Here is a 24,765-nt window from a genome sequence, read left to right as displayed (position 1 = left end):
GCTCTATGAGCGTTCTCTTATCGGTCGCAGAGTTGAACTCGGAGCAAACGACGCTTGCGATAACAGCCACCCGGGAATATGAGGTTCCAGCTGCGGTATCCTGGACGAAGCCACAGTTTTCGGCTCCAGCTGGTTGCAACGTTCCCTCGTTCCGATTGAGACAGCTTCAAACCAGGCAGTACCCGACCAGCGGCTTTTCGGGTGTGTGCGGGCAGTTCCGAGATGATTCAGCAAGTTGTCAGAAAATATCCTATAAGATAAACACTGCGAAGCGATTTGGGTGGAGCTAAACAAGCAAGAAGTTTATTGGGGCTTAGGTGAATCATTTGGAAAATCACAATTCGAAAACACAGCAAGGCTATAGAAGAGTTGTGGCATTGACATTTAGTTACATCATTCTGATTAACGAGAAGATGCTTAGAGGTATTTGGAAATAGTTGTCGATTAAAGGCCTAAGAAAATTATGGGTTTCATTAAGCGGAAATCAACGAGTGTTCTGAGTAGCGGGATTACCGGCGTGACCAGATATTCGAACCAGGGGTTGCTGAAGTTGAGCGTAGCGTAAGTTTCAATAGCGTTCCTGGAATGTCAGTTGTTCATGCGAGAAACGCTTTACATTTTGGTTTATGAAATTAAAGTTTTTACAATTATTCTTGAAAATAGTACATTTTATCAAAACGCTTTTAAGGGTGAATTAATTTAAGGTGTCCCATATTTTCTATATCACATTACACCGAAATCCACTGTCACAACCGGTCAGCCACAAATTTTATACTTGCTAATGGGTTAGCTTTATTATTAGCATTTTCACAAAAGACCTACTTTCATTTTTCAAAACAAAATACGTCAACTGTCTGAGAACATTTTATCTTGTAATAAGTACTATACAAGTCAACTATACAACATATTCAACTATACAAGGACCCAACATGCTATACAACGTATTGTCTCTGTAAATATATGCGCTCAACTATTACGATGTCATCTTTGTTCTTTCCCACATTTTCAGCCTATCTGGGCATCAAGACTAATCCGGTCAGTTTATGATATTAAGTTGCATATACAGATAAAACGTACGGCACAAATAACAATCAGTCGATACTATTGGTGACTCTTCCCGACAGCACCAAAACTAATCAGTAAGTTTCAAAATAGCTTTTCCAAAAAAATGTATTTTTCGTTGCTTTTAGTGAACACCCATTTATTGTGCGCAGACTATCGAAACGCCAATTGCGGTCACGGAATCGCTGGAACTTATTGCTAACCGCTACATAGATCAATGAACAATGATTACTTTTATTCCAATTAACTTGTCCCCGCAACTTTTCCCTTCCCATCTGAATAAGTCCCACCGTATCTGCCACTAAAGAATTTTACGCTAGACATCAAGCTTCACCAATGGCCCGTAAAGAGCCAAATAAAAGGTAAAGAGCTTACCACCGCCGAGATCGGCGACAGCTGAGCACCTGTTAACCCGGTATCTAGAAGAATTTCTGTTTTGCTAGCTCGACGAGCCAAAGGAGTAGGCGCCGCCAATATAGCTGCTAGACGCCGATTCAAAGAGTGGGGAGTGTCCGTTGTAGCAACCAATGAGGTTAGAATGAAAAAGCAGCGAGTAAGAGGACTCCAAGGACTTCTTATTGGCCTTGGCTGCACTGCCGATAAGTCGGAGCCTAAGAGAACCCCAAACGCCTATCGAGTATCCAAAGCTCAGCAGTGAGGGAACATTAGTAGAGTGATCTTTCCGCTTTGAATACCTTATTCGACGACGTCAGAGACCCTGATTGGACTGCATCTGGCTAACGCGCGGTCTTCCCGTCACTACGGGTGCTCCTTTAATGGTGTAAACTGGGACAGCATGGAGCAGAAATCATTCATTCTAAACTGCTTCAAGCTGGAGCGGAGTAGAAGACGCGGAACGCGGAGAGATACAAACGGAACGACAACGGTTTGTATAGTAACAGAGCATATTAGTCAGAAGACTGTCAGGATGGCCGTGTGACAAAAACAGATAAGAAAGTGATGCTCCGACTAGAGTAGAAGAGGGTTCCACGATGTGGTTTTACAGTCTGAACCCGGTGTATTTCATTCGACAAAATAAAGGGACCCAATGTAGAGTCGTGCGACAGAGGATAGATAAAGCGCGTCTGCCTTGCACCTAATTTGTTGTTGGATATGCATATGGTGCATGTCCCCCCAAGAAGAATCTAAATTAATGCAGCAGATAGGCTCGAAGAGGCCAATCAAGTCTTCAAAAGTCGATGTAGTAGTGGGAAAATGGCTTTTCGCCGTGTTGGGCACCAAAAACGAAGTATGAACGTGGCCATGACACGTTCAAATACATGAGGAGGACGCAAAACGCCTTTCAAGCGGAGGAAAGCTCGATTAATTATTAAATACAACAATCTAGGATAAATCTGAAAGACGAAGGGTTCTTGTCGAGAGCATTCAGGTGTTCGTTCATTCTTATTTAAAGGTTTACAGCCATAGAATAGTAATCTAAGTAAAACAGAAAATAACAATACGAGCTTGGTAAAGTGACCATACTGTATCAACTACACGTATGTTTAATAAAAAAAAAATATTTTTCGATCGGATCAGAAAGCATAGAGTCGATCATTACAAATTACAACAGTTAGTCGTCATAATAACCTGCATAATCACTATAAAGTTAGCAGGCTTCATTACTACAGAACATTTTTTTGCGGCATACCTAAGCATCATGATCGTTCTAACACTGAATCGAAATTGAGTGGTAAAGCTTCGATAATAAATAAACAAGCTTGTTGGAGCGCCATATACACTATAATGTTTGCACTCGGCCAGACCGTTTACTTCTGGGCTTTGTTTGCCCTCGGCGTGTCCCGTAAAGGGTGTAGGTGTTTGACCTTTGCGCGCTATTCAGTTGCGGAACGCATGAATAGAACGGCAGGCAAGCAAGACGGAGAGGCGAAAACTGGCTGTGTTGTCAGAAGACAAGCTCAGGTCGACCCAGTCGCTTATCGCCCGTCTGAACCTATTTAGAATTTTTCATTTGCGAACAGAAGCAAGGTTGGTCTATTTATGTTTAGTCAAGTGACCCCAACGACAGAATCCGTGCAGGAAATCGCTCGAAGTTAGTGCGTGCTCATATGCAAGCTGTTATAATAATCTCCTTTTTGTGATGAAACCCATCAGAGTCGATTCTCTACGATAGAGTCTACAACGGGCAATACTGCAAGTAATAGAGTGGGAACTAAGTTCAAATATATTATAAGTGACTAGCGTGAAGACAGTGATACTGACTGACCGTCATTGCTAAAATGGAGAATTTGAGACCAATGCTTTAGACGCCCTTCTATACAGGTTAGCCAAAGCTATCACCTACCTATAGAAAGTGAATGATTTTAACTTAGTCAAATATATTTACGAAGAACTGACAGGCACTTCCAAACAGTGACGCTTAGAAATCAATTAATCGATCTGAGTTAGGTTAATAAATAAATGCGGTTTAGAGGGATACTAGCTTATGTACGCAATCATTAGTACGTATCCCGTGGACGTTGCCATCGATAGACGGGAACTTCCACTGAAAGGTAAGACTGCAAAGAACATTTGCCTAAGCAGTTTACTTTCCGCCTGGGAGAAAAGACTATATGATTCTATGGCATACAAAATGATGAAAAACTACAGCGTTGTTCAAAACCACAAAAGGAGTTTGCAAAAATATTGGCGACACCGGATGCACCGACCTGTTTCCTCGGTAGAAATATTAGCCGCAAATATTTTCAGGGTAACGATTCGGAAAGCAAGGCATATCTTGCTTTCGGTGACCCTGAGAGACCTACCTAAGCTCTACTGACGGCCCATATTAGAAATCCTCGATGTCCTTTTACTAACAGGACATTGACATTAACGGACAGAATCTGCAATATTCGGTAAAAGATTAAAAATCGTACCCTCTGTTCAATTTGTTCTCCTATTGGGTCGTTTACTAGCAATTTCGTTAATATAATAATCCAGCAAGATCACAGTGACACCCTGTGCTTTTTGGCGTAGTGGTTTGTGTAGGCCGAAAAGGGCTGTTCGTTTTTCCTATTTGGATGATTGTTCGGATTCGATCGTTAAAACCCGTAGCAAAAACTCTTGGAAGTAGTGCACTCGGGGAGAACATTTTCCTTTCGGTGCTGTGCCTATTCCTAAAATAACCGGTTGTCTGATCTCTCTTTCGCAAATAAGTACAGATTAGTCTATTATAGAAAGCAATACGACGAAAATATATCCGTGATAATATTTTTTTTACTAAATACGTACCTTTTATAGCAACCTTTTGTAAGCGATCTCAAATTTACAATTTCAAGGTGTGTTAATGGTAATACTCTGGTAACATACGATTTGTCATAATCCATATGCAATTGTAAACTGGGTTAGTGTTTTAGCTTGGCCTCATGGTAGACTGTCGCGCAGATGGGATCAATATTTTTAGATCGAAATTATGTCTTCAACTTCATAATTTCTGCACAAACTTATGAAATAGAGTTTATGTAACAATTTTTTTTTATAGAGAATATATTGTACAGCTCACTTTTCGAGAGTTAAATTTCTCTGCTTTCAGATTTGGTATTTGAACGTTTAATATTGATTCAAACGACTGGCCTCTTCTAACACGACACGAAGTGGCGCGCGGGCTCGAACCTGGGCCAGCACGCGTCTCTAAGTTTAATTATTTGACGCCTTACCAACTGCATCGGTCAGAAGATACTTTCGGATGAACACTGAATGTGCGAAGAATACCATGCGCCTCTGTCGCTGCAAAAGCGTCAAAAGCTTTGAATAAATAGGGTATGTCAGTGATTATAGTCGAAATATCCTAGTATGATCAGATGGAGAGTTCCAATACTAAAGTATCTAAATAAGCAAAAACGATAGTTCTTCGAAAAAAGCGGCCTAGGTAGGTATCTTGCTCTGGTCAGCTAAATCAATGATTATAAGCAGATCATAGTTTAATCCTCAGTATACAGCTCCCCAACCATGCTTGCTTACCATGCTTGTATGTTTTTCATCTTAAGCGCCATCTTCAAAATGTGGCAATCGTCAGCAATGGGGGATGAAGTCGTGCTCTTCACCGTGTCAAAACACCTCCATGACGTATGCAAATGGGTAGAGTGAAGCGGTGTAAACCTGAGTAGTTGTTTTAAGTCGAATAGTTCAATTTACGTATTCATTAGCTGTTTTGCTAGACTGATTACAGGACTCTACGTATAGGATACTGCTAGTACGTAAATTTATGCGATAGTAGCCAGGGTTATGATAGCAGCCATAGAACTCATCAAGAAAAAGATTTACGTTTATGAATTGTTACCGGTTGAATTTGAGCTAACTGTCGTTTGAGTCGTATATGCACTATGGATCTAGTTATTTTTAGGGGTTAAGGACAATTGGATTGACAGTTCGTGTATGAAAAAAAGCTAATAACAAAACAAAATTCTGCCGAAGATGCTTGAACGTTTGCCTGGTATAAGCGAGCAGACTATGGAACGATTCTATAGCATCCAATATTTGAAACACAAGTTAAAAACAAACCTGACCAAACTGACCAAGCTCAATCTTCGTTTTCTTTGAAGGTACTGAATCGACTTGTCCGCCTAAAGAAAAGAGCTAAAAAAAAACGCATAAATACAGGTTCTTAACAAAACTACGACTTAATTCCACTCAACATAGTTTATCGGTAGCTTCTCGCAGAATTGCATCAAGATGTTTTCTAACAAAAAACTCTATCTTTAGTACCAATTCGAATAAAACAGATGGGCCGCATGAATAGATATTGCATTTGCCCCAGAGCGCTGGAAAAAATTCAGTCACACAGTCTTCGGCGTCGTAGACTTCACTCATATCTAATTTGAGTAATTGCACTGCGTGGGTGATGCACAGCTGAAGGTTTGGCCTCTCTCTCCTTCTCTCTTGCGTATTTTTTAGTTAATTTATAAAATGTAGATAAATTTATAAAATGAAATAGCATACGAGTAACAGAAGCCGATGTGCTACAAGACTTATTGACGCCAGAAGAAGAAATCACATTAATTGCTCTGTGTATGTATGCTGGACTCGTTCCTTACCGAGCCAATTTCAGCCAAATAGAAATTGTGACATCAGCAGAAATGAAACACGAGATCATATTGACGAGTGTCCTAGTCAGTAAATAGGCACTTTCGGTTTCTCGAGTTTATGTGCGCGCTATATCATAAGCCTCGTATAAACAAAACCTCTTAGTGCTCTGGGGTCGCATGATAGAGCTCAGATAGGTTCTTTCTGATACTCCATTTAAAAGAATTGGCAGGCAGATGTAGTGAACATAATCGAATTAGAACTATAGGAACCACGAACGCGCCCCATAATCATATGATGCCGCCGCTATTGTCCGCACATCACTACTTCCGTTCAACAATCCACGCACTGACGTGGTCGCGTAACAGAGCGCTAACGACGTAATTGCATAACCTTGTGTAGTATCATAGTCAAAATCACACCTTTTCTATGGCATAAACGTTGTTACTATGCAGGATATGTGTTAAATGATGTATAACACTTTCAGATCAGCAAAATTCAAGCCATGGGTATCGATGTGTCAGTTGTTGTGACAATGATCAACTCCGTAGGTACGTCGTGTTATTAATCAATCACAGAACACTATTCCAATGAACAAACTAAAATTCAACCGTAATTTTAGCTCTCGGTACAGGACTCACTGGTACCACTAAAAAAAGTAACGTCTTTTCGGACCGAGTTAGATTATTGCGAAATCCATATACACCAACTGAACTTCAAGGACGATCTGTTACTATTATATTGAACAGTTAAAAGAGAATCTGGAAAACTTTAAGATTTAACCAGTTTTAAACTGCGCGCCACAAGCAGACGAAATTTGACCGACAAGTCTTTCAGAAATTTGTGAATCAAACAAAAAAAACCCGCCTGGAACATAAGGTTGCAGTAAGGCACGGTTCAATATCTACCGCCAGTCGGCAAGGGACAAGGCGAGGGAATGGCGTCGCCCTCGAAAAAAAATCAAATTCAACAAGAAAATTGAGTAGGTTTAAATGTCAGGTGATGGTAATACGATCACTGGACCTCAAGGGCATTTGCTACTATGAGATACTTGCCCAAAAATGAAGCAGTTAATGCAGCCCGCTATCTTGAATTTCTCGAAAGACTCCAAACTTTTGGCACTGCGATTGAAAGCACATAGACTGGTTACTTACGAACGAAGCCAGACCGTATCGCCACGCCTCAGTTGCCTCCTGGACGTTGGCTTCAACCCAGTTATTCTTCCGATCCAAGTTCGTGTGATTACGGGACTTTTTATGCCCTAAAACGGGCAGGTGGTAAGCAAGCATACTCCACTGTCGATTTAGTGAGATGAGCCATACATAGAGAAATTACACATGGAAACGCGAATGGTAGGTATATGGCTGTTCAGGACTGCCAGAGCGCTAAAAAAATGTGTAAAAAATAATGAGTAAGACATAGTAATTCTTAAATAATCATTGTAGCCCAACTTATTTAGAAGTTATTCAGTTTCAAAGTCTGCCGAACTCGCTTGTAGCAAGCTAATAACACTATACGCAATTAGCCTATGAAAATGTTCTGTTTCGGACTGATTGACGTATTCCAGCCATACTAATATAGAAACGATACGTGGAGAATTTTATATAAAATCAAATGCCTATTATCAGAGCCGTATTTAAAGATAGTTTTTAATTAAATCAAATTTTGATCGGCTATTTGTTCAATAGGTATCAATAGTTGAAAATCGAGCTACGATTATTTGTTTTTCCTTCTATGCACGAGCTGTTTCCATTTCTTTGCATTTTACTTATATTTACGTAAATTAACCACATGAAGATCAAATCGGATCTTTTGTTTCGTGGCGTTCCGATTCGCGGACGTTACTTTTGCCGTTTAGGTGTACGGTCGACATTGATTTCTTCACTTATGCCTATAATTCCCGCTTAATTATTTTTACTTAAAACACTTTTTTCAGATCAAATCAAATTCGTGCATTGTATAATTTAAAACCAGATTGTTTTACATCAGAACACCTAGGTTTGTCTGACGTGGATAATTATTCTGTTCAACAGGACGATCAGACAGGAACAATTATTCTATTTTTCATTTTTCTATCCTATTCCTTTATTAATATGATCAAGTAAAAATATTCGTATTTAGAGCTAACTTATGGGGACTTAATACATTTGGCAAAATAGCTCGTTTTTGCTGATTATTATTATCATGAGATATCTAAGTATCCATCATGGCTGTTTACTCACAATTGTTCTATTTCAACTGTACATCGTAGTCGCATAGAAGTACTTGAGTTTCTTTATGACATATTTGCCACTGGGCTGCCTAATCCGCAACAACACTGTGCGACGTAATTTATTCTCTAGAAAAGAACAAAGCAGCTAAGCAAGATAACGGTAGCCCCTTAATCCAAACGAAAACTGCATCTTAATTAATGTTCTCTGTGAAAGCTCGCAATTTACACTACTCAGGGCAATAAAAAATTTTGTTTTAGTTATATCTTTATATGTCTTATACATATATATATATATATATATATATATGTCTTTGAGGCAAAATGCAGTCTATATGACCATTTGATTTCAATGTTGCGATTGCTGACGTATTTATTTAATTTAACTAACTAGTCGCATGATATCTGCCGAAGGCAACTTTCTTCAGTACTTATAAGTTTATAAGTTAGTATAAGTACTTATAAGCGTATTTCATAAAAGGATTAGTAGTGATGAGCCGCAGTTCGTACTACCGGAATTGTACTTATTGAAATTAAGTGTATTCAAGTTAAAGCAAAATAATGAAGAGCATTTAAACCGAGACAGTGATTCTTCCGATAAAAAAGATGCCCTTTTTTAAACTTATTGCAATTACATGTAATATATCGCCGTTACATTGTCTAAATATTCGATTACCGTTTTTTTGTTCCATTGACGTGAAATGTGTGCAGTGCCGATTATTGAAGTCAGAACTGATTTCCTCCCAAATTCGTTTGCCCAGATAGTCCATTGGCTCAGTACGACTCGATCTTGCACAGTGCACACCTTATAGTGGGACTAATCCCTTTGAGTTTACAGCTAGCTGTGGATACTCCGAGCTACCTCGACAGCCTTGTCCTGCTCCTGAATTTTCTATTCCTAAGCGTTGAAGACAGAATCTATTAACTATGAACTAGTTATTGCCTATATTCTGGTGCCGTTCTTCTGTTTATTAAAATTGTCTACAGCTTTGTTATTATCGCTGTTTTAAGTTTGAGGTCTGGTTAAAAAATCGCCAGAACTTCTCAACATTCGTTCGCATTTAAAACGTTACTATTGACGATTATTGCACACTCTATTGTCAGAAGCTGATTAATTACGAGGTTTTTCGAAAGGTAGTTGTAGGCCTTTTCTTGAAATTTCCATCCGTCTCCAGTTCCGCCCCGTTCTAGACCTTTGGCAGCAAGCATATATCAGGTTATCATGACATAAAATCTCCGACACCCTGACCTTCACTTATTGAAGGGGCCGTTCGATATTAAGGGACTTCCCGATACCCAGGGCAAGGCTCCAACCTAATATTGGTATAAGGTAAGAGTCAGAAGGTTATGATATATACAGATCGAATTTACCGATACCATACATAGAGCATTCTCTCTATAGCTTTCTTTGAATAGCCATTACAAACACGATTAGCATCGAGTTAGGCTCATCACTCCAATATAGCGCGCAGCTTTAATCTAATAGATAGAAGATCGGAATACGAAGCGGCCCACTGCAGTGCGGTTCCTCAGAATTGTATTTCCTGTTTGCCTAAACCGACTAGCGGGGAATATATTAAGGCTACTTGTAGACCCAGAACAGAGCCTAAGCGTATTACCAAGACGATGCAAAGATCGTAATCAATCTCACCCTGAATAATCTGAGGAAAGGATGCGCTTGGAGAAGTTATCTGTAGCCAACTTGTTGGTAATCATACGTTTGGTTTCAGTACAAGGCGCGCACGAGACCTCTGCTAAAATACTTTAACTTTGTTTCTTTTCTAAAGTATTCTATTTTCTTTTATCTTAAAGGTCAATGTACATTGATTTGTCGCTTGATGCGTTCGAACCACGTTGCTTTCTACGTTTTTGTGGTTTGAAGAGGGCACTGGCATTTTTTCTACTACAAAACCTACTTAACAGCCTGATGTCTTACATAAATTGCTAAAGAAATGTTAGGCATTACTGCTTTGCCGTTGAAATTTCCTTTTTGCCAGGGCCTCTATAGTTTTTTGTTATGTATTAGTTTAGTATTTGCTGTACTAGAACCGTGGCAAAATTTAATTCTTCTTTAACTTTTGTCGAGTATCGGGTATACATAAAAATAGTAACAAAACAGGTGATATAAACACTCTCAGATAAACAGATCCTATTTAACTGGTACACAGTCTGTTAACTAGGTGTAACCTGAAAGGTCCATAAAAGAATTTGCAACCATATGAGCTTGTCATTGACTGGTGCCGCCGTTTTGGCCGAAGTAAAAACGTCTGCTAACACCTTCGTTTTACAAGTCACGTTACACAGCAATCTTTTGTGAGTGACCCGGCTACTGATTATTCACCCTCTGTTGAATTGTCAGCCCCTGAAGGGATAATTTTTATTTATTTACGTGGCCATTCAGCGGCATTCATCGCTCAACAGAATGCTAGCCCTCTCCTATAGGGAAATTAAATTTAATTTTACGTTTTACGCCACCCTCTACATGCGAGCAGCAAACGCATTGATGTTTATTGAAATGTATTGTTGGATGAAACCATTGTAAACGTTTCGTTAGCGACTTTTTCAGACGCACGATAGGGGTCCGAAGTGAGCATAATGAGTCACCACAGCATTGAACCCGTCGGCGACGGCGTTGTTAAATATGATGGAGATTAAACCCAGCTGACAAGTCTAGTAAAATCAGTATGGCTGTACACCGTTGACGACCTAGGACTGTGCCCTCTAAGAGCCTATTCGATATCAACGTAATCTAAATTTTCCGTTTTTCTTGTATAATTTGCCACATAATTCGGAGCTTTTAGATTCGGACATATGATCCGTAATAAAACGAGTGATTCGGAGCTTTTCACAAAAAAAAAAAAATTGAGATAACATACGAGCAATGTGATATGTAATAACATTTAGATTTATAGCCGCTTTATCGAAAATCAGAATAAAAAATGAAACGAATTTTTAGATAAGAGGAACACGACGCTGGGGTGTTACGATGTTAGGCCAAAGCCTTATTCGATATGTATGTCGTAGGTTCATAATTAACTGTAAAGCTAATCAGCTATGGGAATAATAGTCAAATGCAGAGCAAAGCAAATTCTATACGTCATTTGTCGATATTCTTCCTCTGAAAGCGAAATAATGTTAAAATAAATACTCATGGCCCAGGGCCAGGGGGCGAAGAGCGTGCGCGTTTGGTAGAGACCGCAGTCAGAAAATGCTTGCTAACGCCTCATAGAGAAGCCTACTGTCTGTGAATAAAATTATAGTTGCCCCGTAGCAGACCATAGTAGGTTTGTTGATTCAATGTGTTAGAAATGCGATAGTGTTAGACCAGTTAACATGTAAAGACCTTTCATAGCTTCATTGGGTTAGATTTTCGTACAAATCTCTTGCATGATTGAAATAAATGAAGGAGATCCACCGATTTGGTCCACATCGACCCTATCCTTCAAAGCCTACCAGGACAACCTTGTTCCTTTCTCAACGTTTCGTTGCCGGGGGAAACCTAAACTGACCTTTGCTGTGGGGCCAAACAGATTCAACTAGACGTACATTACCCGCTCAGACTTTAACGAGAGATATCATATTAGTTATCCCTATACCTATCAGGTCCTTCGAGCCATTTCGTGTAATCGAATAATATTATTGCTCTCCCCTACCAAAATTGGCAAAAACAAAGTGAACAGATTGGTCGAGACGAATATAAAGGCAATCATAATATGGATAGTCTATCAGGCTAATAATAAATCGGCGTAGACGGTTTGGGTTTAGGGGCATGGAACGTCGTTCAACCGAAGGTAGCCGCAATATGCAAGAGGGAGTTGGCGTTACAGGCGTTGAAAAACTGTTCGAACTCCTTGAGGTTGACAAAACGGGTACCCTGTTCTTACTATTGGTAGCGATGGTAGTGATATGTGGTTCGCTGTTGCAGTTAAAAATTTATCAACGACAGTGGTGACCGCTTCAATAAGCAGCGGATTCGAAATTATCATTTGCTAACTAAATCGATTTGTCCCCGACAAACGAGACTCTAGGTTAGGATGTTTTTATTCAACTAGGACAGCGGAGGGGTATCCAGACCCTTACAACTGGTTTCTATGATTTGAAATTCAGCTAAGACACAGTCAAATGTAAACGCTGTAATGCGTTCCGCCATTACCAACATCGCCGGGGATTGAAAAAGTTTGAAGGCTCGACGAAGAGTCGACCCTCGCTGACGTATTATGATGGACAAATAGAAGATTTAGAGATTCTTAGATATACGATAGATATCGAAATGACAAAGTTCTCCTCAAAATTACATCGATGTTTTCGTGATGATAACGGCAAATTTTATAATAGTCACCTTAAAAATAAGTCAGTTAAAAGTGCACTTATGAAAGTACAGGACCAGATGGACAACACCGTGCTCGCATGGTATGGGGTTATACGTACATAGGAAGCTCTTTCGAACTTAATGAAGTGTTACTATGCAAATTGTTGGAAGACTTCATCAATTGAAATTAGCCATAAGCGTCCAACTAAATTTTCAGTAGCAAATAGGACAGAATCTATGTTTTGAATAAGTTATTGTCTCAGTCTTGCAAAAACATCGGGCGACTGGGAAAAAGTCTGCTAGTAACATTTCAGCTTGTTATATCAGTTTTAATCCAATTATGTTTTTAAGTGGAACTTTTCATCTCTATGAGATTCCACAAATTCCAGCCTACCAGCATCAACAGACGATTGTGGGAAATCGTTTTGACGACTTATTCAATTTAATAAAAAATTAAAGTCGACGGTGATTAACATCATTGTTTGGCGTTGATTCTAGCTCAGTAATGACATTTCGCTGATTTAGAGGGCAACCGTTCAATGGAAGTCAATCTGGAATCAGCTTCGAGGAGGGCTTAGTTAACAGGCCCATTCTCGAAAAATTTGACGCCGTCTCTACACGCCTAAAGCTCAACTTCATATTCATATAACGATAAGGCATTGTAACCTCAACGTATCATCCTTGATTCCGCGATCCTACCGTTCCCTGAATCGTTTGCTGTTAAAAAGAGCAAATCAATTTGCATCTTTACTTACAAATTTCTGTGCTTCGTTACCTTTTTGATCAATCTGCTTATTCGACTCAGAATGCAGAGGCTTATTTTAACAGCGCGGTGATTCATGCCGTCTCCACACGGCCAGCAGCAACGGTAGCTATAAACAATTTTATATCGTAGCGTTTTTTGTTCATTCTCTGTTATCTACTTTATTAAAGCCGTATGGGTATCTCACTAAGCAACTACATATATACGTATATATTATTCACTGTAAGCTGAATAGGATTTTGTACGTTTGAGTGAGACGAATATGGTGACTGTCTCGAAAACGGCTTGTGGCGTATAAAGGGTCTCTCCATAAGCTCCAATGTATATAGGGAGAAGACTACTTATGGTAAGCTATATCGACGACAACTGATAATTCGAGAATAATCAGGCTGAGATTTTTTATTTTTTTAATTTATTTTTTCTTCATATATATATATATATATATATATAAAGACCATTTAGTTTTTGAAGTACATGCACGTAACTTGTACTGCATATAGAAGCAGGATGCTCAGAAGTGCATTTATACATTCTGCCTGTCTATTTTTTTCCCGTACAGCGTAATCCGCCAGGTAACGACCGACATATTTTCGAGCGGTTGGAAAAGAAGGATGAAATTTATTGATGTGTACATTGCCCAATTATATATACAATATTAAAGACAAAATCCTCTTTGATATTGAGATAGCAGAATAGCTTAAAAACAAAGGCGACGAACCTATTGCAGGTCTTTGTGACCCTTCTGCTGTGCCTCATTTTCCGCGCGGTACGGCATAGTGGCAATCTCGCTTTGAATTGATACCTGGTCTTTTTAGCTCTCGGCGAATTTTAGGGATGTTTTTGTACTTTAAACTCTGTTAGATATGTTGTTTGCTTCTGTTGTTGCTTCTATGATGAATTTCCCGAGTTTACTTAATTTAAATGTGTCGCAGTCAATATTTGGTTCTTCCCACTTGATACCCGCTGTCTTCGATACATTGCCCCTTTCATCACTTTACCATAACCAGGCACAGGCTTTAGTTTATATAGTAGACTTATATTTTACTCCGAGAAGTTACGCTCGGTATTTTTGCCGAAGCTGGTAGATTTGTTATCGAAATCAAGATATGGCCTAATCCACGCTACTATTCAACTAAGCGTTTACAACCTAAATTAGCTTTGGAGCTACCCTACAACTTGGTAACGCCCCTAAACGACTATTCTCGTCCCCCAGATCCTATGCAATACCGATGCTCAATACCACACCAATTCATTCTTGGGACCCCAAACCCATTGTCACTAGTGAATCTAGCGGCCACTCCCATAACATAGATCCTTATGGAGCAGGCACAAAATGCTTCCTTTATTATAACCTTGACAGCGTTTGAAAACGTTTCACAGAAAAGAAGTCGGTTCAGACTGAAGAAAAGTAAAAATCGTCGGGCTCAAGGCCATTGTTGGCGTAGTGTCCCCTGCCTAGCATGTAGGCAATACCTTCCTCAGGATGGCCACGTGTCATAGCGAAAAAGCCGTACCTGCTTAGCTGCAGTAATTGGTAACCTGCAACACGTGTCGCTTCAAAGGCAAAACTTTGGTGAGGCTATAACGATCTTAAAAGAGTATAGATGCAAGCGACTTGTTCACGCTGTTATTGACCACGCCGGCGGTCAAGTTGCAGCGAGCTACAGCCGCTGGTAGATTGTTTGTCCAAACTTACTAGGATCTCGTTGCAGCTATAAAATCTACGTTCGACGATGCATTTCGACGACGACGACTCTCTGGGGTGCTGAAGCAAACACAGGACCCATACAAAATCGATTCCTGCCCCAGGACTCGTTGGTGGCCGTGTTTCTCTCTCTCTCTCTCTCTCTCTCTCTGCCTCCCTCTCTCTCTCTCTCGCGGTGTCAGCTCACTGTATTCAGTACTCCGACGTTTAACTACCGGCATAGAGTCAGCTTTTCATGTGTAACTCTAGCGACGTTACATACGAGTATTAGAAATGGGTTTAGAGTACAACTGTTTGTCTGTACACCACGTCTTTGATGGTAACCCAGTTCAGATGGGCTGGTGGCTGGTACACTGGATTTGCATCATTAATATAGTGATCGCTCTGTAACTTGCAATTACGTAACACTGATATGATGACATGAATACGGATGCAAACAGCGAAAACTGAGAGGTTATATCGAATCTTACATTGTATAATACAACTTCTAAATTGAAATACATCGCCGACAACAGCAAATGCTCGGGCCTGTAAATGAATACACGTATAATAACTGGAAGTAAGTTTGGGGTGTAATCATATGCTATCCGCCCATAGCCAGCCGTACTTGACTATATGAAATATTCCGAGCCCAGCACTTCCATCAATTCAGTTTGGTAGAAGCCTCCGCTGACAAATGTCACAAGGGTTAATGGGCTTATGATTCCTCGTTGAAAAAAGCCCATATAAGCAATGTGTCACCGCTCTACAGGGCACCTTAGATATAGCAAAATATTTCTGACCCTAGGCAATTTAGACGATGAAAAAGGCTGACGGCACTCACCGGCTTAAGTATTTGCAGAACGCCTGCTTGGCGTCAAAAACATACAATTAATGTTATGTATTAAAAATATACTCAATATATTATAACAGTACTAGAAAAATGCAAGTAGTTGCCTTTCGTTCGGATATCACCCGACAAAGATCGTTTGGAAACAAGCGGTAATAAATCACAAGATTACGGCGTTGTTAGCCATTGATATATCGTGCCATCTCTCTATAAGCACACATGACAAGTTCATGAAGCTGTTTATTGGTGACTGCTAATGGAACTGATGGAACTGACAAATGAAGTCACAAATATACCAATACATGTTTGTTTCATTTTCATTTCAGATTATCAAGATTACCCGTAGTGTGCGTCCTAGTTGATTTCACCTGCCGTGTACTACAGGAAATGGCCTCGGAACTATTGGCCGTATTTATAAATGTCGCTTAATAGCTCCAATCATAAAACGTCAGCTCTCTCTCTCTTTCAAGTAGAACCTGGATGAATGTTCTATTAAGCCACCAGATCATCTCAACCCTGTTCATTACGGCTCTGAATTTACGATGAGGGTTAGAACATATAATGCACTAACAGACCTCGAATACCCCCCGTAGTCGAGCGCTGGTAATAGGTCTGCTTCCTAATCGCACAGATATGTGAAGTGGTTTAGGGTTGAAACCTAAGGTAGAGACGATTCGCTTGAAGTTTCGAAACAATCATCGAAAGCAATACTCAGTCGGACGCAAAACGTGTTCAACATTCAGTAAATGATAGCTAAAAATTACGCTATTATATTGATTTAGTTGCAGACGTTTTACGTTCGACCCATATTCAGTTACCCAAATGGTTATAGGTTCAGTCCCCAATTGAATTTTTTTGAGTAGATATTTTGTTGCCGAGGATGTTTATCTATCCGACAACAAGACCGGTTGATACTTTCGAATAGTTCTCTTACTCCATGCGCATGTCCAACACATTGACCCAGGCCGACATGTAGTACAGTTGCTATCGATTGACCCTAACCACAATTGTTACTGAGATGCCGACACTCCACCAACGCTAACCTAGACTGAAAAACCGATTGCATCCACCTAACACACATATATATATATATATTTTTTTTTTTAACAAAAGTCTTCTTTTTAAGACCACCTCCGGTATAAGCTGCAAAAAATCTCAGCTCTAGGACGGCTTTCAAGTATTATTAGCAGCCTTTCCACTGGTTTTAGTGGCCACTAAAATATGGATCCCCTCAATCCTATTCAACAGCCAAATACCGAAGTACAACTACACTGATAGTGGTGAATACACATGTATTTGCACTTCGTTGAAGGCGTGTTTTTTTCCGTAACGCAAATGACGTATAGTCTATCAAAGTGGGTTTAAGCAAGCGTTCTTATTTCGTACTCGTACTAAGAACAAGAACCAAATATTTAAGTTGAAGCGTTGTGTGGAAAAGTAGCCACCTAGGACCAAGTATGGATTTTGGAGTCGAACGAGATAAACGACATGTCTCCAACAGTCAACAAGCCCCTCTAGATGGGTCAATTGGATAACAATGTAGCAACATTTGCCTTCAGCACTTTAATGAAATAAACTATAACGAACTCAGGGCGTAATGAAAAGAAGTTCGGTGGAACTAGTTTCTGACGGGCCCGCATTGCTGCCGAGAGCGGTCAGAAAAGGCGTCGTTGCAAAGAGTCCAATGAATAGAAAAGTAATAGTTGTAAATTCTCAGACGACCACAGTCCTTCTTTATGTGTTATTAGGTTGTCTCTTGCTCGTCGGTGTGTGGCAAAAATGTACGAGACGATAGTATTACTGTTTCCATATTTGTTACTAATATCAATTATACATATAGTCGATATTAGTACCCATATATATATATATATATATATGGGTATCCATACAAGGTTGTGTTTAATGTATTTTGTTCATTTAAATTGATAGCTGCTTCGATGTAGCCATCACAGTATGTAACTTAGATGGCAAGTTTCAGACTCGTCTACGACTACTACACGAAAATAGGCTTCGTTCACACTTCGGAGACCGCAGACAGACGCATGGTTTTCAGTAAGCGTTATGTAAGTAATTTTTAGCCAAAAATTCCAATAAACATATTCAACTTAATAAGTGTGCCTAGCAAGTAACGATAAATCGAATTTTTTTTTAGAAGGTAGTTTAGCTTGATCGAACGGCAGATGACAACTGTGAGTCATACACGTAAAGATCTATCGCAAGTCTCTCTGAGCGAATAAATAGAAAAAAAATTCAATAGACCCATACGTGAGGTGTATTCTGACGTGAACGCATGACACTGCCAGCAGACATTGCTTCAGATAACGACGTTCAAACAAAGGGTAACACAAGTTCAGGTAGCCGACATCTTACTTAGGATCAAAACGAGCCTATCTAGAAGCACTGTCAGCCGATAATCATTATCGTCGCTGGTCGTGTTGTTGACTTGTTACAAAATTGATGTAGCGATGCATGAAGGGCCTGTTCTCGATAGTACCAACCATATCACGTAACCGGATCGCCTAGCAAATTATTTGATAAGAAGTAAGCATCCGAAATTCTATTTAGTAGTCCTAAAATAACTTCGTGTGCGTTAAATTTCCCTGGATAAGGGGTACATGATCTGAGGCAATTTTGGTACTTGGGATGACCATTCGATAGACAAACAATCATTTCTTCGACGAAAAAATAACGTCTTCAGATATTTGTGATGATAATTGATTTATTCAATGAGTTATGATCCTCAATTATGAAACATCATGACAGCGGTTCCGTTCGAACTCTTGGGTGCTCCTACGCAAGCTTTGATTTATGACAGTTGTAAGTGCTGCGATCAGCCAACAACTACAAACCGCATAGTGTTGTATTGTAAATTCAGTTAGTTCGTAGCAGGTACTATATCTCTATGAAAAATGCTGAAATCTTTGTTTCATTATCAGAATTCGCACCGAGCGTGATCTTTCATACGTTGCATTGTAACTGATAAAAACGATTCTTTTTGTAAGAGTGGTTGTCTACCTCCATTCCTCCTTGTAAGCATCAAAAGGGGCAAATAAGCAAAAAAATTCGTGTGTACACCCGAAATGAGGAACTGCAACAAGTCAATCTAAAATTAAATTTTTCTTCTGTGATTCACTAACATAACTTGCCCTGTAATCTGACGTACACTCGAATCGCCCTAGAATAGTTTCTTCATTTTTCCCAAACTTCTTCTGCCACGTCTTCACCTCGACCGCTTACGCATAAACGATGAAACGTAGCTTTCAATCTTGAATTCAAATGACCACAAACAGTTTTTCGTTAATTGAACCCGCTTAGGCAGGCTGCCATTGCATATGACGACCCCGTTGAAAGTTGCTGGCATTCCCGCAGGCCGAACACAACCCCAGCCGGCGTTGCCTCTTGAATAGAAATTCACTTCCTTGCCATCTGTCCTCGCGGACATTTTCAGTTACAGCCAGCAATTAGTATCGTCTCCTTTACCGAAAACCTTGTCCGTTATGCACGTCTCGGAAATGGACCTAAAAATAATAAGATGCTAATTTGCAAAGGAATCGTAGCCAAGCAATAATAAACAAGATTTCAAACTTGCTTCCACTTATGAAGGGAGATCTTCCCTTTCGTCCTGCATATCTTTTACGTGCTACCTATTTTTGCTTCCTGTTTGTCCTAAAAAAACACAGACAATATAACACACATCGAATAACAACATAAACCAAAAAAAGACTCGAATGGAACGTCGATGTCGGCGCATAGTACATCAGTGGATTAGAATAACATTGCTGTCTCTGCGGGTATTTCTGGAATCAGCACCCTTCGCAGTTATTGCGTGCGCCGCGTAAGATGAAGTGTCAGAGAAAATGAGGTGCCGGTGTTTGCCGTTGGATAGTGAGACGCGGCAGGCCTGCCAGCTAGGTCGCTATTCGCCTGACAAAGTCCACGCGCCAGCGGCCTGAATGCCTCCCAGTCTGGCCTTCTGTTTACTTCTTCTTGTTGCAAAAACAGGAGCGTCTGAAGGCAAATGAGCTACGTTTGCAATAGCAAACCTTGCTGCTTTCTTTTAACGGAAATACAACCTTTAAACAAAAATAATGATAACGCTGCCTCTCGGGTAGTTTCGTAGTATATATACAAATAATATGAAACCATGGTATAATTGGTGATGTACGTGACTTTAATATATGCCCAGTCGCTTCCTTGCCTCCCATTCTATTTGAAACAAGGGCAGACACATATATATATAGAAAGCAGCAAATATTTAACAGCGGCAAACTCATTAAAATATTTTGAAGATCTCGAGCCACCTTCACGTATTGCGATTGCGGACGCGGAACGACGTAGACACTGCGGAACGGAAATCTGAAGGGTTGATTTGCTAGTGGAGGGCATATTGAGCAGAGCGAATTAATTTCTGTCGCAATAAGAAGCAAGATAACAAGCGTCAGTAAATGATTTAAATTCTAAAATAAAATATAGTTAGATAATTAAGCCATGTCAATGTGATAGCGCAGTGGACACGGTGCTCGCCTGCTTAGGAACTTAGGGACGCATACGTGGTGCCTCACGCTTGAAGTTGGCGGTAGACAGGCAAACTTCTATTGGCGCTGAAAGCAGCTGGATGAATGCCTAATAGTTTACGTACCGGGCAAGTTTTCCGGCAATGTTTTCAAGTGAATAAGATGGTAGATGCGATTAGCGTCTCGAAAGGCGGAACCATATCATTTGTTAGATAGGCGTAAAATGAGAGTTTGCTTTGCTCATAGATGATGATTTTTTTCGATCAGAGTGTACATATAGTAATGTTGTGCCGTTTTAGTATGCTTTTTGAAGGCGATTTGAGACGTAGTTGTCAAACCTCTTCTATGTGAAAAGAGATACAAGTACCCTAGGTAACACACTCGGACGAATGCAGAACAGGCAGCTCGTGTATAAACGTTTTTATTAACAGCATTAAGGATCATTGAGGTTCAACATTTGCTAACGTGAAAGATCGATACAGAGTGTGCACGAACTAGTAAGATTTCAGCAGAGAATGTAATCTATGTCAAGGCAGAGTATCGAACATCTAATCACACGTTGGTCCGCGTTTTTCTCTGATGGAAAGCTGACTTGACACTCAGATAAGCGAACATAGCGGCATTGTTGTCTCTGTCATTTACTACTACAAAGGACAAACGCATGGTCATCCTTTCCCTTGGGTAGTCGTTTGAGTTCACGTTACTACAAGAGTGTACAAAACCGAAAACTTTTTCCAGTAGCTCACAGGCTCACAGGAAAGCACATCTTTAAAATGGCTCAAGGCCCATGTGGCGCTCGGATTCTCACGTGCCCAATCCTAGCCTATAGTGTTAAAACCTGTTTATTCGTAATTGAGATGCATGTTTCAATCTGGATCATAGTCACTCTCTTACCTCACAAGTTTTTATTCGTTGCACTTCACCCAATAACACCTTAGCTTAGTCCCCTATGCCACAAGGTGCTCTCTCTTTGTGCAAGGCCAGCAGGACGATCAGGAACAACTGGACGGCCGCTATGATCTCTTAGCCTGCAGCATTGCGACCCAGGCACTTGTTGTACAAGCGGAACTCAGTACACGACGACGAAGGAGATGGCGCTATTTATGCGTAGCGTTTGGCGGCTTACGATCGTTATCTATTACTGTGTGGTTTGATTAAAGGGGAAAAAATTTCCGATTGGAGATCGTGACATATACAACATCTTGCTCCCCACGTGCTCTGCGTAGTTCTCGGCCTTGGTTCATTTCTCCGAAGCGAACAGTGCTTTGTTTGCATAATACTTCCTCATAGGATAAGATTAAGCTGTGTTTACTTGGGCCCAAAAAGAAATTGTTTATCTGTGCCAGAATTTTTGAAGAAGAAAAAGCTTTATCTTAATCTAAAAATACCAACCTCTAAAAGAAACGGTTGTAGCGGTAGAATATTTGCCTACGAAAATTACAAACACGTGAGCTGGTCTATCCTGAAAAAGGGGCAAACGACACTTTGCTTTAAGCTCCTCAGATGGGCGCTGCAGTCGTTTAAAGCAACCCTTAATTAAGGTAATGGCAGTAAAAGTAAAACTAAAAAAATATACTAAGACAGAATAGGGTAATAAGAACCTATAAGTCATTTGATTCGAGCAATTATATTTACATTGTGCTTATATACACACTGGAATAATGAACGAGAACAGTTGTGCAACGATTGGCAGAGCGACACCGCATAAAAACTTGTCCATAGTTAAAAAATTCTCAACAACTATAAGGCCACTAGATGAGAGGTGTTTTTCATTAACCAATTTAGTTTAAAAGATAAAAAAATAAAACAGAGTTAAAAGTAAGCAACTCCTTTCGACTACTTTGAATATTTATTTAATCCTGTATCAAAATCCGCGAGACGTCAGGAAGTCAGTTATTAGTCTTTGAGACCACTTCTTTCTGCGGGTAACGCTGTTCCAGGCCTTTTCCAATTGTTAGAGGCCGATAATGATCTGATCTTTGAGTTCCCCAATTTTGAATACCCAGAACTGCTGAATTAATTTCTGTCGAACAGAACCCCGCGGACATTCCCTCCCGAATCACAGAGGAAGCGATCATCAACGCTATTATGGAATGGACCAACCTGTTTTATATTGCGAAGTTGATCAGATCTTAGCATATTTCATTAATAGGTATTCTTTCCGGCTGTCTCACTTAATCAAGCACTCTGGCGCGCACCTTCAATTCAGTCAATATCTTACTCGAATACGTATTGTTAGCAGTAAACTCATCCTGTAGCTGGGGTTCTGATAGAATTTTTTTATTTTACAGTATATAATGCTGTATGACGCTTTTAATAAGCTAACTAGTTGTTGAGTTTCTGTCGTGTCACACAGTTGTCGACGGCCCTATTTAACGTGTGCTCTGTAAGATGTCTGTATAACGATCAGTCTTAAGCAGCGTCTGGTATTTAATAAATTTAAATAAAAAATATAATACAATAGTCTGTATTTGCTGCGCAAACAACAACGGCAAGAGGCGGAAGCGTTCAGATTCGTGTGCGTGCTAGGAAAAGAAAAGCAGGCCACGTGAAGGTGCTTATATGGCTGGACATTGAATTAGCCTCTGGTGGCTTCAGGAACAGTAGGAAATAAAACGCTCCAGCCAAATACAGATTGTTTTTTAATCGGCAAAATTCAAACAACTTTTGCTTAGTGTTTATGAAGTATCGTCGAAAACACCTGCATTACAATGAGTTTGGTGAAGTTGTTTATAATGCTTCTATACGTTCCTCTTGTACACACTGTGGGAGTCTTAAATGGCTCATTGGATTTGCGCTGGAGACGCACGCGTACGTATCGACATCAAATATTTGGAGTTTGACATCTGGAATCAGTCGAGTACCACTTGGCACGACTTTAGACTGCTAAACGAACCGGATGTTGGCCTATTCCAGGCTTTGAACCTAGTCGATTACGTATCCCTAAAGCACTACTATAGCGACAGGCGGGTTCACATTGTGTAAGCCTATTTGAAAATTAGAGCACGTTTAGTTAGCATCGCTTATATGCGTACACGGCGGTATATATTTGCGTTTATGTAGCGCATCGCGTATATTGCCGTTGTATCTTACAATTTATAAAAGCGTCTTGCTATCACTAGTGAAAATAGTGTTTACCCCGCAAACAGTAAATCGTATTGACCGCCAATTCAATTTGCGACATCCGAAAGTTCTTGCTAAAATATATATCAAAACGATCTCAATAATTCACAAAGTTAGCCGACTTGGCAATACTGTTGTTAATGATCAACGCGGCTGAGGTAAGAAAGGTTTTAATGACTAAAATGCTAATATTTCCAGCCTGCCCCTCATAAAGTACGTCAGTGGACAATTCGCTTTCAGAGCGCTGAAAACCTTTACTGTGTAAGTAAAATTTTCCTATCTTGGCAATATTGAGCACTGTCCACAGATCATATATACGGGATTGGGGATTCACTCGACGGGACTTATTCTATACGTTTGAGAGAGCGACAATGAGCACTTTGAGATATTTGCACCTATCGCAAGAGCGGGCACCATGGACAGCAGCTCATACCTGGTATAGACTTGTGGTTCATTAAAATGTAACCCCAAAATGATCGTTGAGCACGGTTCAGAAGGTCCCGGGCGAGGGCACCTGTTTCTTCAAGTTTAGTCACAGTCACTAACAATAACAAACATCTATTTGACCAAATCAGTAAAATAGGCGTCTAAGAACTGGCTTTTCACGATGCTGGTGTTTACGTCTTTTCAAAACACAAGATGTATGCGACATGTGAACTTAGCAGATCCATCATGTGCTTTCTTGTTATGTATGTAACATATGTTCGTTCTCTCTCTCTCTCTCTCTCTCTCTCTCTCTCTCTCTCTGGTGGATGGGTTGGTGGTGGTGTGTGTGTATCGCGCTTCTACGTTAGCGTCATTATACGATACGATCGCCTGATGATTGTGTTCGCCTTGGCGGTTGTTGATTGGCTTTGCGTCTAAAATCGATTGGTGTGTACTTGTGTAACAATCTATTTGGATCAGAACAGCCTCTCAACGAATGAGGAATGATTCTAACTTTACTCTTATTCTGAGCTTTTTCAAACCGCTCAGAAAAAGGAACATAAAAATTAAAAAAAAAAAAAAAAAAAAAAGGTCTGTCTTATGTCATTTGAATGTGTGTATCTCGTGTAAGAGACAATGGCTCTATCACAAAGCTACTACATATACAGCACTGAAAATTTTTTTTTCAATTTGAGCTTCGACAGGTAGCGACTACGAAGGCCACATGATGAAGACACGCTTTATTTAACTGAAGCACGCAGATTAATTTTTTTTCCGTCAAAGCCCATTGACCTCTATGGGTC

General features: G+C 40.0%; 1 long non-coding RNA gene across 5 annotated transcripts; it reads right to left on the bottom strand.

Annotated features, from left to right (window-relative positions):
- Positions 1-264: 264 nt before the first annotated feature.
- Positions 265-24,499, bottom strand: LOC111271618 (uncharacterized). Of its 5 annotated transcripts, XR_015315393.1 has the most exons (6): positions 23,970-24,496; positions 7,239-7,469; positions 5,563-5,637; positions 5,023-5,160; positions 4,719-4,788; positions 265-580 (listed from the first exon to the last, which is right to left on the bottom strand). It is a non-coding gene; the product is annotated as an uncharacterized LOC111271618 (long non-coding RNA). The 5 variants fall into 5 exon arrangements; XR_015315394.1 differs by lacking the exon at positions 265-580 and having other exon boundaries at positions 4,259-4,788; positions 5,577-5,637; positions 23,970-24,499; XR_002686972.2 differs by lacking the exon at positions 265-580 and having other exon boundaries at positions 4,259-4,788.
- Between the last annotated feature and the right edge of the window lie 266 nt (positions 24,500-24,765).

The sequence above is a fragment of the Varroa jacobsoni genome, unplaced genomic scaffold (genome assembly GCF_002532875.2).
Source record: "Varroa jacobsoni isolate VJ856 unplaced genomic scaffold, vjacob_1.0 contig00796, whole genome shotgun sequence".
NCBI lineage: Eukaryota > Metazoa > Arthropoda > Arachnida > Mesostigmata > Varroidae > Varroa > Varroa jacobsoni.
The sequence above is the reverse complement of the archived record's forward strand: the minus strand, read 5'-3'. Positions and strand labels throughout refer to the sequence as shown.